The sequence below is a fragment of the Dendroctonus ponderosae genome, unplaced genomic scaffold (assembly GCF_020466585.1).
Source record: "Dendroctonus ponderosae isolate FM_Combo_2020 unplaced genomic scaffold, Dpon_F_20191213v2 Dpon_F_20191213_5, whole genome shotgun sequence".
Classification (NCBI taxonomy): domain Eukaryota; kingdom Metazoa; phylum Arthropoda; class Insecta; order Coleoptera; family Curculionidae; genus Dendroctonus; species Dendroctonus ponderosae.
In genome coordinates, this window is record NW_026018715.1 from 8855251 (window position 1) to 8868856 (window position 13606).

Sequence of the window (13606 nt, forward strand, 5' to 3'; positions counted from 1 at the left end):
GATTTAAAAATGCTCCAAAAATGTATTTGCCTATTTTGTGTCGAGAAAGCCGTCACAACTGATAAGTGGGTAATAATATTTTTTCGTATAATTTTTAACTGGAATACCCGCTAAAACTATTAACTAAATATCAAAATAAAATGTAAAAATAATTCAGCACATTGTTTGCTAATTGCATAAATAGGTGCATAAGCGTGAAAAATTAATAAAGTATATTTAAATAAATTAGGAGATTAAGATAAATGCATAATAAGAAATATTTTACTTAAACTTTCCGAAAAAAAATATAAATGTGACAAAATCGTGACAAACTATTAAGTGGTTCAATGTTGATTGATCCTTGAAGAATTCCACCCTAATTCGTGCCGTATTTTTAAAATCTTGAATCTATTCTTTAAAATTGAAATTTCATTGAAAAACTGAATTTCGACAATTTTTTTAAATATATGTAAACTAATTGGTAAGAAGACTGGGATTTTCGTTAATTGCGTACTAGTATTGAGTTTGATTTGGTTGCAAAATGGAATTATGTAAATGTATGTAGCTAGTATTAATTAATGTAATTTCTATACAACGGAGCCAGCGTAATATTAATTGCAATTAAATTTAACAAATTAATTTGACGTACAAATATTGAACATAAGCTTGGCAGTTTTGCTAATTATATTATGCCCTTATAATTTCAAACGCTTAAATTAATATACGATGTTTTTGATTGCAAATTGAATTTTACCTGGAGGTTTTCTAATTAAATTCTACCCATACGGGCATGACTGGACAAAACTATCAAAACTTTCCTGTATGAAGCAAATTTATTTGATATCGACATCAGTTACCTTTTCAGAAAATGTATCCAACAAAAAAGTCTAGTTTTAGTGCACAAAAGTCCTGGTCACAAATCAAAATTTTGAGTCAAATATTCAAATTTGGGACTTTGGAAGGCGCGAAACGCGCGCGGTTTCGCGCTAATGTGCCATGGCGAAGAAGCATCGTTTCGAACCGAAACGTATGAGCATTAGCAACCTACTGACGCTTTTCGTCGGGACGGCCACGACGCCTCCATAGTTAAACTGGAGGTGCAACGATGCAGGCGCCCATCCGCAGCCACCAATGATAAGACCTGATAAAAATCCCGGATTTTTGAACTGGGCACATTCTATGCAAATAAAGTTAAAAAATTGCAGGAGTATAATAAACAAAAAAAGTAACAATTGAATACCTAATTGATATGCTAAAACATTTGCATAGATTGAAGCTCCTTCGTTAAGCTGCTAGCAATGAAGGAAATCGTGTCTGAAAAATCTTTACTCAAAATCGTGTCTGAAAAATCCTTTACTAATAAAACCATTTGCACACTATTAGACCTATTGTAGAAAAATATCCTTCAAATGATTTTCAGGGACAAACGCATTAGCAAAATTTGCAATCTCATTTTATAATCTTTAAACGTCCAATTAAACATACCCCAACTAAATATAAAAATATCTCCAATATTCAAATTGCTCAAAATCCATCACTATTGATGAATAGGACCGACTATACATTCAATTTTGGCGCCGATGTGTTAAATTTGACTGAAAATAGGTCTTTGGTCGCATAATTAGCTAAGCGCATTTGCGTAATTCTAGGTTGTAATTCTACTAGAGTAATTAATACTTTTCAATGAAACGATATTTTCGGCATTAATGAATAGGCAAGCTTTTTAATGCTTGAATTATTGAGGTAATTTACGTAAAAGGGACTTCAAGTCGTGATTAATGATTTCATAGGCAAATTACTACTTCTGTGGCTCAATTGCATCAAAACTTGAAGTAAATGTGGTCTTCAAACGACATTTTTCAATGCCCAATTTTACGCCCTAATGCTGTTTGATTTTCATTAGCTTTAGTTGTACTTGTCGTATCAACCAAAGTATGTAAACACAAAATTGTGCACAGTGTTACATAGTAACAAACAAATTAAATTTTTAAATACTGACAAAAAGGTATTGTCCATATAAAATAATGAAATTGAAATGAATGGAAATGGGTAAACAAATTACGATTCATTCTATTGTATTTTTCTAAGAAAGCACGCAAAGCACATCGTTTCCAGTGTAATTTGTACAAATTCCTTATTCACAAAAGAAAATGTTCCTAGTTTAAGACCTTGCAAACAGCTTTGTATTTGAGTGTTCTACATGTGATTGATAGGGCTATCAAACGGTTCCTTATAAAAATCAAATAAAATCGCTTACAGTGGCCATAAAATAGAGTTTTATTTTAAACAAGCACGTACAAAGAAAACATTAACCGATCAATCAATTTAAGCAAAATCCGATATAAATCTGCGTAGAAAACGATAAGCTTCAATACAATTTAAAAAGCTAAAAGTTATTAGTTTAATGGCCACTTCTTATAAACACAAGCTCAACTTGTCAGCTTTATAAAAGCTTGTTTCCTTGATAAGACTGATCGCTGTATTAACTAAACGTTTCGTACCCTAGCTTGAGGTAGTTACAAGAAGATTAGCGTCTTAGAGGGCTAATGAGGTTTAGTTCAGCTTTTTATGTGATTTCACATCAATTTTATTTAGATTTGAGTTGAAAACTACACGTTTGAATTCATTGATTTTTACGGGTTTTATAAATTACAATATGTTTTGTCGTAAGGAAAATGCAAATATGATTTCTTCAGTTCAAACGGCTTTGAAAATATACTGAGGATTTTGAGCGCTTTTTCAAGATGCCACTTTTGCAGAAAATTTGTTTTTTCGTATTAAGTTAAGTTATATTTAATGTAAACGATCTTTTTTGCAGGTATCCCATTTCATGTTGCCCATAAATTTGTTGTCAATTTACAATCGAGATTTTTAATTTTTTTAAATACCCATATTGCTATTACAAGTTGCATCAGGTTTTTATTTCAGCGCTTTCTGAATCTACTAGATACCGCCATAATTAGCATAAAAAAAATTGTAAACAGTGAAGCTTTTAAGTCTCATGTATTTATTTATTTATTTAAAATTAACTATTTTTCGACACTTGTAGAAAATAAGTTCTTCTTTTACTCCCACCTAAGCTTTTGTCAATAGAGACATGTCAGAGTCAAAAAAATTGTTTAATTACATAATTTTTTTCAATTCGAATAAAACAGCAATTCTAAACTATTTCTGTTGAGATTCAAAATGATAAAAATTCAAAGTTAATTTAAAGTACGTAATAAATTTAAATTAATTAAGCTATACTTAAATCTAAATAAAAAAAAACGTGTGTCAATATAAACAAGTTCTCTTGAAGTAATTATGACTCTTTTCTTGAGAACTGAAAACATATGCTAATAAGACTAAACATATTTACAGAAAAGAGATGAAATTTTAAAAACAAACGTTCTCCGAAAATTTTAATTTTAATTTTCCCAATTAAAACTAAATTGAACAGAAGCAAAAAAATAAATAGGCAAATAATGTTGAAATCATAACTACTTAACACAAGGTGAAAGTATTCCCCTCGGAAAAATCACGGATAGATGAATGATTGTTCAAAAAATTTGCGAGTAACGTCAAGATTTTAAAGTTTTAAAGTAAGCATTTACAGGTAGTTAAAATGGCTCTCAAAAAATTAGTTTTTTGAATGCCACCCCATTGCTTCTGACATTTAATTGGAAAGCTGTTGGTACGAGAACTGAGCACAGTCAAAAGCTAATTTTAGGGCGTTTATTTTCAATGCAAAACTTTTTTTCGTTCACAATACCAAAAAAAACGCAATTTTCTTAAAACATTTTTTCAATATGTAACAAAAATTGCTACTAATTGATTCTGGCGAATCGTACCATTATTTCCAATTCGAGAATTATTATTTACATTCATTCTCTAATAGGAATTTAGCTAACACAAAGCCGATTAATCGATGAATCTTGGTGGAATTCAGGCTATTGTCGTCCCTATGTCACTGAAATTATAATTTGTCAGTCAACCGGAACAATGGAGGAAATAGTCGGATAACATTATTCCGCAACGGCATTGCTAAATGTTCTGAACAGAATTAAGTCGAACCTTTTAAGACGTTTTATTGAAGAAAATTTAAATAATTGCTTTGACTCAAATCAGTGCAAAGGTCTACCGGCGAATTAAATTGCGCCTCCTTTAAAAGGAAGCTCGATTGTGCGCCAAAAGCATTTCAGATTATTTAAATGGTTTCCAATCTCCCAAAACGTTCAATGTGGAATGAGCTTCGCAAGTGTCTTCCGAAACACCTCACTCTTTAAGTACACAATTTTAAATAATTTGCCAGCCCAAAAGGATCATGAACTGCAACAGATGAATAAATCATCACTCCTAACTTGGGGGAAAAAGTGCAGCAATAGAACTAGCAAAGCTGTTTCTTGAATAAATATTAATTACCACTAAGTCAGTATAAATGGAGTTCTTAGTTGCTAGGGGCCAGCAGTAGTAAGTCTCTATAGAGTTAAATAAATCGGTTCCAGTTGTCCTATGTTTTGCTCTGTTAGTTGATGAAAATACATTCGAGCTATCGTCAATCCAAAACGAAAAATAGGAGCTTTAATAAAATTCACTTCTTGTCGATATTTCACTTCTAATGGAAGTTAAATACACTCATAACTCAGCTTTATGCGTCCGGAGACTAGGCAAAAGCCGAAATATTCAAAGAATATAACATTTATGCTATTAACTTTTGCAATTAAGTTTGCAAATAAATTGAAGCAGGAAGGCGGATCGGATTTAAATCCGAAAAGGGTTTTCAAAACCGGACTCATATCTATGCAAATTTGAAAAAGGCACAGAGTCCACATTAGTTTGAGAAAGATATCGGATTCGTAAAATGCATGCAGAGCAATAGAAAGGAATGTTTCTAATATTATGTAATAAAAATCTTATCAAATGTGACATGAATCTTGTAAAGCCAGCTTAACAAGCTTTTGTTTGCTTGAGGGTTTTCCGTAAAAGAAAATATCTGCACAAAGTGAAAAGAAATTAGTGGACTTCCACCTAGATGCCCACGTAAATCTGGAACTGCAATAGTTACTTTGAAATATTTTAATTAAAACCCAGAGAAAGACAGTAAGCCACTAAATCTATAGGGATTAGACTGGGCCCTTAAAATATCGTTCTAAAAAATTGACCGCAGAGATTCTAGAAGCTTAAAATAGTATTTATCATTTAATAATTTAAAGAGCTGCATAGAATTCAAGTTGACATTAGAAATTTTATTGATTGGAACTTCTGTTGCATTACCTATAAATAGAATTTAACCGTTCTTTCTATCGAATGTATTCTTGCGTCACGTTGATACCTAACACTTTGATGCATTAATAATACTTGCCAGTAGGGAAACCCAAAGAAATTAATGTGAAATAAGAAGTAGTTGAAGCAATTTAGAAGCTTAACCATTTTTTGAATAAAAAAATTAAAAAATTAGTGGATCTGAAATATTGAAAAACATGTGTTTTTTATTAAAAATTGTCCAATTTTTTTTATCGAATTTCAGGCAATGGTGAAAATCGAAGATTTCAAACGCAAGTTTCCAATGGCGAAAAGCTTTTAAAGACAATGAAACAACAGAAAAAGTTCGTATTTTGAAACCCTCCATTTTTTACCACGAAACGAGCCTAATTAACTGATGACTTTGAAATGGCAAAAAGGAAGAAATCGGAGTTTTTCACGTTTTGAATGCAAATTTAATTTCCGGCAAATCGGAAAGTCTCGATTATATTAACCGCGTAAAAATGACTTTGTTTAACCCTCCTTATTTTTTATCGCAAAGCGAGCCTAATCAAGATCCGAATTGAAGATTTTAAAACATTGGAGAAATAGAAGATTCCGACGTCTAAGGTTTATAGATGTCCTCGAACTGAAAAGCTTTTAATTTGAAACCCTCACACTCTTTGGAAATCAGTCTTTAGCGCGAAACAAGCCTATTTAACAGCCGATTTCAAAATTCCAAAAGAGGAGAAAGCCGAGATTTGTAGCTTTTGAATGTTGGAAGTTTTGCGGGAAAAAACCATCCACACTCTTCACTTCAAGACAAACCCAAATAATTTCGTTCAATATCAACTTTCGAAAAACGAAAACATCGAGAACTTCGGGCTTTAAAACGCATGCTTCTGATACGGAAAGTGTAAAAATTTTCGTTTTTTGAAACCATCCATATTTTTGTCACAATACGAGCACAATTAACTGTCCACCTTGAAAAGCAAAAGAACTGGAAAATTTCATTTTCAGTGAGTGAGTTTCAAATATGGAAGCTTCCGCCCGATTTTTCCCGGAAATTTTATCTCTCGAAACAATTCACACTTTTCATCTCAAACTTAGAAATAGAAGTGCCAATTTCGAAGTCTCAAAAAACTTTAGAAATCGAAGATTTCGTGCTTTCCAACCACGAGCGAATTTAGACTGAAAGGTTTATTTTTTGTGACCCTCAATACTTTCCAAACAAAATCAAATAAGTAGCTATTTAAATGTAAGAAACCGAAGAAATAGAACTGAATAAAGAACGGGTTAAAAGCCGAAGAATAGAATAGAATTGGGATTTTGACTGTAGGTTCAACAGTACTGAAAATAAAACGGGATTAAACACGAAAGAGCTCATAAATTTTCTTTTAAAAAGGGAACCTGAAAGTAGCACTCTTAATGATAGGTTTTGCGTAAATCAGCAACAATTCTAATTTAAGTGTCAAAGCAATTTGACGAAATTAGACTTGATGTTCAAACGCGTCTCAAAAAGATCAGAGCCTGTCCAAAACTGTAATCCAGACTGGAAAAAAATTAATTGCCTGGAATCAATTCCAAATTGAAGCCTTATAGCTAATTGCGTGTTTAGTATTTTACTTTGTAAATCCATCGGTTTTATCAAACATTAATGGGCCTTTGATCATCTTTCGCCAGAGACAATCAAGACTAAATAAAGATTTATGAACCCCAAAGTAATTTAATTAAACTTGTCGAAAGTGCGGTTTTTTACAAGTTTACCCTGAATCCCCAACAACGTTTGATGAAAACTGTGTGTTATTACTATCTAACTTTCAGCATTTATTTGCTGACCGGCCGGCGATAACAAAATAGTTCCATTCTAAGATATAATAAGGGCATCATTCTCTTTGAAAAATTGTAGTCCTTCTGGAACTTCTTCAGGGGAGGTTTGAAGACTTTTCCATATAAAATAACTTTTCGACGAGATAGTTTTGCTAACATATGAACAAAGTTTTTTGAATTAGCCCTGGAAATAAAGTTCATTGAATTTTTCGGTTAAAAGCCGATAAATCGCCCGAGTTTGTTCTAGAAAAACACCTTTTCCTAGTATCACTCTTTCCTGTGTTCCAGGTCAAATAGGCTGTTAAGATTTTATCTCCTAATTCTTTGCTCCTGCTTCAAAATTTCCTGCCGTCGGCAGTTTCTCCAAGAAAAACACTTTCGTTTAACAGCGCCACTTTCCTAAGTCAACTTTGTTATTTGTCCAACGAAAATATTGTTTGAAAATGCTCGGTCATTTTTGTTTTCTAAAATATCGAATAACGGAAATGGGCGTCAAGATTCCAGTCAAGGAGAGTAATAAAGCTTGAACACTCTTAGACGGTGATTTTCTCGATTTTAAGCAAAATATTTAGAAGATCGCTTTTTCACTAAATTAACGTATAATAATCGGCCTGCATGCGTTTTTAACATTTTTTCGTTTTTGGGGGCGAAAGGTGGAAACCAATGTTTCATCAATTTTTGCCATAAACCTCACCGAAATGTGTTTGTCATTTCAAGCAGTTTGGATGGTTTTCTTTGCAAAAGCACAAAGTGTAGTAAAAAAAACTTTCAATTAATTTCCACTTTACTCCGCTGCTCCGCAAAGCCAAAGTGTCTATAATATTTTTTTATGGAAAGTCATTTTGGGCAACTTTTCCTAATCCGAAATCAGAAACAAAGCTTTATTGTCTGTGCCTGGGGAAGTCGTATAAATTATACCTGCAAAGTTTGGCTTTTTAACAATATTCAAGGCTCTAATTTATAGCCGGCCACACCTGGATGTGAAAGAATATTATAAATTGGTCCTAGAAGTAACACGAAATTTAAACTTAAACTTAAACTCACCTAAGATAACAATATTGATTCAGTTGAGATTTTGTTTAAGAGATACACCATGCGAGTGGTGAATTTAACAGCAAATTTTATACCGTATTACATTATGGTCTAGAATTGTTCACTTTTTGTCCACATTTTCCAGCCAAGAGTAAAGTAAAAAGTTCAAGTGGATATATTAGTTTAGGCATTAAACGGTTACCGACCGGCTCCACGTAGATAATGCGGCTTCTCAGCTCTCATTTTCAGCTTAAACAAACATATATCTACTAGTCTAGACAAAAGCATTAAAGTCCTTTTAATTTGGACTTTGCCAGATATCATTGGGCAAATTACTGTACGAACGTGTTTTTCCAATAATTTACCCAACTTCCGAGGCATTTCTATTCCACGCACTAGTGAAATAGTTTCAATCTGCCCGGAATTTTCAAACAGCTACAGCCGAGTTAGGTAACTTTTGGTTTCCACACACGTAACTACCCTTTCACCTTTAGTCAAGTTACTTTTCTCTACTTTTATCCGAAGATTACGATGTTGTAGATTTAATATTTTATGGGCGACTCAGTTTATGGAAATTCAATCCCAAGTCTTGGGACAACAGTGCATTTTATTCAGCTGGCCTTAAATGGCTTCAATAATATTGATCGGTAAGATGAGCAAAGCGTTCGCAAAATATCAAAAGAAAAACACATTTTGAACGGTTGCGAAAAAGTGAGAGAATTGAGCACTGAAAATGTAATCAAATGAAAAAGTAAAAAACGAATCTTGAAACAACGAGACCTAGATGTTGAAAACTTACACACATCCGCAGGAAAGGAGGCAGGAACAAATTAGCAGGGAATAAAATAACGTTGCACCAACTTTCAATCGTCTTCATGTACATCGGCAAACGCTGTAGCAAACTGCTACATCTGCTACCCATCAGTTACCTCAAAATACGAATAGACACAAGAAAACTTCAATCCGCCAATTTATGTCAGCGTTAAAAGAAGCCCTAATAGTAACCGAAAATCAGGAAAAACCCCGAAAATCCCACAACCAAGATTAGTTTGCTTGTCGAAACTGAAAGGCCACCTTTTACTGGCTTCAAGTGGTTATCGATTTTGAAGAAGAATCGTGTTTGCTACACACGCATTAATTTGCTGCCTATTCAGCCACACTTCAACCTGCGAAAATGCCACTTCATTTTATATTTTGTTACCGTTTGACTGAACTTTGAGTCGGGAGATAAATCGCAGGACGAACGTAAATGACCAATAAAATATTTATTTGAGGTTTGAGCTTTTGTTCAAGTTTGCTCAGTTAAGTGTAAACTAGCGCTAATGCAACAAGTTTAGATAATCCTTAACTGCACTCATTATTTAGAGACATTTGGGCTTCCAGATTTCTAAGGCAATAAATATAATTGTAAAACTCCCTACACGCATCAGTTTGAAAACTTCTGAATTAATGGAAGTTAGCCCAATTTTAAACAAATATATGTACGGTTCTGAAGTAAATTGTAAAAACTAAGTTTGTTGTTTATAGCCAGTTGTTCAGTCACTGTTTCAGTCTCCAGTAGAGATTATTGTTCCGCAGCCAAACATAAATCCTCACAAGTACGTTATAAGGCCAATAAATTTATTGCCTGCAATTGACCTAATTTAAACACAAGGAGTGCACACATAGAAGGATTAAATGAGAAAATGTCAATATATTTGAATAAATGATACAGACTCCTCACATAGAGCCAACATCAGATCAGGAACTACATTTCCGACGTGTTTACCGCAATAAATATCTGCCGCAATGTCACGCATATAAAGTTGCCAGGTTGGGATTGAACATAAATATGTAAACTAGCTTTCGTATCCTGAATGTGTTTATGGAAATATGTTTGAAATTGTGTATTATACTAAGGCGAATCGAAAATTTGTGCCAAATCACACTACTTTAGAATATGTGAGATATTGACTTTAATGTTAAAACAAACACGATTTCATTGGGTATATTTAAATCTTTAGTGTGATTGAGTTCAAGATTCAAGGAAAAATACTTCTTGGGAAGAACCCAAAAAATAAAGAAAATTAGGCGATGTGCTTCAGCAGTTCCAGTTAATAAGAGACAATGAAATTAAACTCAGAAGAGAGAACAGCATCCACAATTATACATTTGTTGTTATTTGTTTAATAGAATATAACGCTACTATTATGATTACTATTATAATGAAAAAGTACATACTAACAATAGGTCAAGTCACATTTGATTCAAAGGTAATAGTAAAAACACAAAACCGTAATAATTAACATTCATGAAAGCTATTTAGTTAAAAGTGACAAACAGAAATAAAAAAATTATAAAAACTGTTCAAAGTGCGAACTTTGCGTCAAAGAATGGTGCCACTGAATTTCATTTAGCTAGAGAGGAATATTTGTTTGTGATAATTGTACGATTCTTTAACTCATTCTCGATTCATTCACGAGTTGATGAAGAAAATGCAAGTCTGATGACCACGCGGGCCAATTTATATGACCAATTCCGCTCATACACTTATCAGGAAAGCTTGCATTTAAAAATTCCCAACAATTTTCAAATCCCGCTGAATTCTCAAATAGCTGGAACGGAAAAGTGATTAAAATTTTCTTACGAGCAGAAAAATCTTACAAATAGAGAGAAGCCTTCGACGCATTCCTTGAAACTGGTGAGTTTTTGGGCTTTTTAGGCCGTCGTAAAATGGAATTTCTTCCTGACGTCGCGCAGGCAGGAGTGGCTTACATCTTCAGAGGTGGTTTGCTTGAGAGCTTACAAGAACAAAAAATCACCTCTATAGATGCAAGCGACTCGTGTTTTCAAAACCTGAAAACCCGAAAAGAAAATATTCTACAAAAAAACCTTATCTAATTATGAGAATTTCTAGCCATCGAGTGATATAAATAATCAGATTTATTTAGCATGCTCGTACGCTGTAATTCAAAACGTTATCTTTATTTTATAAAAATCATATTTTTATTTGCAAAAATTCAGTAAATAATTAATAATTGTGAACAATTTGTTATTTAAAAACAACCTCCTTTTTTATAAACAAAACAAAATGTGTTTCAAAGATACAATATAATATTGAGCTAAAATTTTTAGCATCTACATTAAACTTTCTTCGTGCATAACCAGCATAAAGATATTGCAAAATACCAATATTACCGATAGAAACTCGTTATTATATTTATTGTTCGTTGATTTTTCATTAACAAGCACTAAATCTTTTATGCGAATCTTCGAATTACTTCTCTTAACTCTTCATACCCAAATTCACTACCTTCCAAATAAATTGGAAATTGTTGCTAAAATCAACTTGGAAAATCAACAAACTCATATTTATTTCAAATGATACTGTGAAAGTAAACCTTCAGTCAACATTAGTATTGGAATTGAAGTTTAACTGAGAACAACGGAAAACAGAAGTAGAAAACCCGCTCAACTCATTCGTCTGAACTATTATAACAGTTGTGCCACACACGGAGGTAAAATTAATTTTAAAACCCAAACCTCGTTAGTTACATTCGGTTATTTTGTGGGGCACAATTCACTTGGATGCAAATTAAAATGTTACATCTGAAGTAATTTAAATCCACCACTTCAGTGTCGTTTATTGTGGTAAAAAAGTTTCCAGAAATTGACCATCCCTACTGTTGAAAATCGATCTCAAACATAAGTAGAAAATCTCAGGCTTTTCAGCTAAAAATTGCTTCGATTCAATCAAAAATCAACCTCTCTTCCATAAACCCAAGCTGCTATGTTCCAATGCAGGAACCCTACTCCACAGTTTCTAATCTTCATATCTTTGCAAGTTAACAGTTGTTTTCTCAGGCGCGCTTTTTGGATAAATATCGCATATTTAACGTGATCATCCAAACCCCATGTGATCACGAGAGGAACATTTGGAAGCGCATCTGTAAATCCCAAAGTTTGCTATTTGCCTTCAACATTTTGACCATGTGGAAGCAAACAAACACATGAAACTGGTGCTGGAACAGCTATTTCACGTGAATTCATTTGTGGCCCATTAAATACCACACGCTCTAAAGATTCGAAGAGAGTTAGCTGTTGGCTGGAAAGCTCCACCGAGTCGTAATTCCAGTAATTGCCTCAAAATTATTATTTTAAATTTATGTATGCAATTTAACAGAGATAATGACTATTTATTAGCCTAGTAAGGAGTTATGATGCGGCTGTTGCTGCAAGATTCCATATTTTAAGACGATTAACATACAGACTAGCTGTAGCAATTAGACACCTTTACCAAACATGTTTTGGTGTTTGGATAAGTGATGGAAAATTGGCCTAATATTTAAAGCCTGTTTGGCTTTGCTGTAGCTTAGTGTTAAGCTGTAAGCTTTGGCAAAGGAAATAAATTAAACGGCTAAACTTTAAGGCCTTAATAATAAGTTTGTCCAAAACGGGGTAGTTTTGTAATTTATCTCAAAAGAAAAAAGTCAGATTCTTGATCCATTTCTAACTTGAAATAGTAATTTAAACAATAAAACTAGCGCTCATCAAAAGTCGCAAAACAATTGTAATAGGTGTTATCTCATAACATGTGAAGCGCCAAAAGAGCATTTATTTAAAAATACACATTTTGGCTTCGAAGTCCTCTCACGTTGCAGCGAGCATTTTACGTGATATGGTACATAATGTAAAGTTCCTACGTTTTCAGGCAAAAATTGCAACGCGAGGTATTTTTAGTTCAAAATATGCATTTATCGGATATGTTCCACACAGCTTAATACAGTTCGTTTATTTTGAACGATTTCTTCAATATTTAGCCTTCACATTTCCATTTACATTTGACCGAAAAAATTGACCATGATGGCAATTTGGTTCTTGCTGCATTTCGAAAGCGATATATTGCGTGCTGATTAGCCACGTGGGCTGAAAATAAATCAAACTAATGAAATGTTGAAGAAACTCCTTCGGGCTTTGATTGAGAACAAAAACACGGTTGGAATGATTTACTTGTGGGTCACGAAAACTTTCAGATAAAACACACAGCAACAGAGTTGCGCTCGAATGCTTTAACCTACTTGGGATTTTGTATGTCCGGATGCTATTTACGGCTTTCAGTTTTCCTGTCTCGGTTTCTTTTTCGGAAATAATATTTCCGAAACTCATGCAGCTGAATATATCGAAACTTCCTCATGCCCTGAAAAGTCTCAACTGCATACTGATATAATGGCCAGTGTAAGTTATTTACAGCTACTCTGCTCGAAATTTCTATTGCAAAATATCCTCTTGATGTCACTTTGCATATATACATATGAATTATGTGCTTTCAAATGATTAGTTAACTTCTCAACTGAATAAATTTTACATGAGATAATGCACCAACGCCAAGTGCTGGATATTTTCTAAATATTGAACCACTTCAATGAAGGTAATCGGAAAACTCGATTCAAACAGGTTGCAGTTTCATTACTTGAAATTTGAAAGTTTCACAAACGGTACTTCAGATATAGGCTGGCAATTTAGCTTAGCGGAATAACGGAATAGATTAATGTATGGAGCTAAAGAA

The 13606-nt window shown here is 33.3% G+C and overlaps 1 protein-coding gene across 2 annotated transcripts in view; it reads right to left on the bottom strand.

Moving 5' to 3' along the window:
- LOC109533609 (octopamine receptor Oamb) overlaps positions 1–13606 on the bottom strand; it is a 75640-nt gene that overhangs the window by 50970 nt on the left and 11064 nt on the right. The window contains exon 1 of one of the 2 annotated variants that reach the window (XM_019898965.2): positions 837–991. The exons of the other annotated variant lie outside the window; for it this stretch is intronic. The gene's annotated coding sequence lies outside the window, so the exon portion shown is untranslated. Of the gene's footprint in view, positions 1–836; positions 992–13606 lie in introns of those variants that run through there. 2 annotated transcript variants of the gene reach the window in all.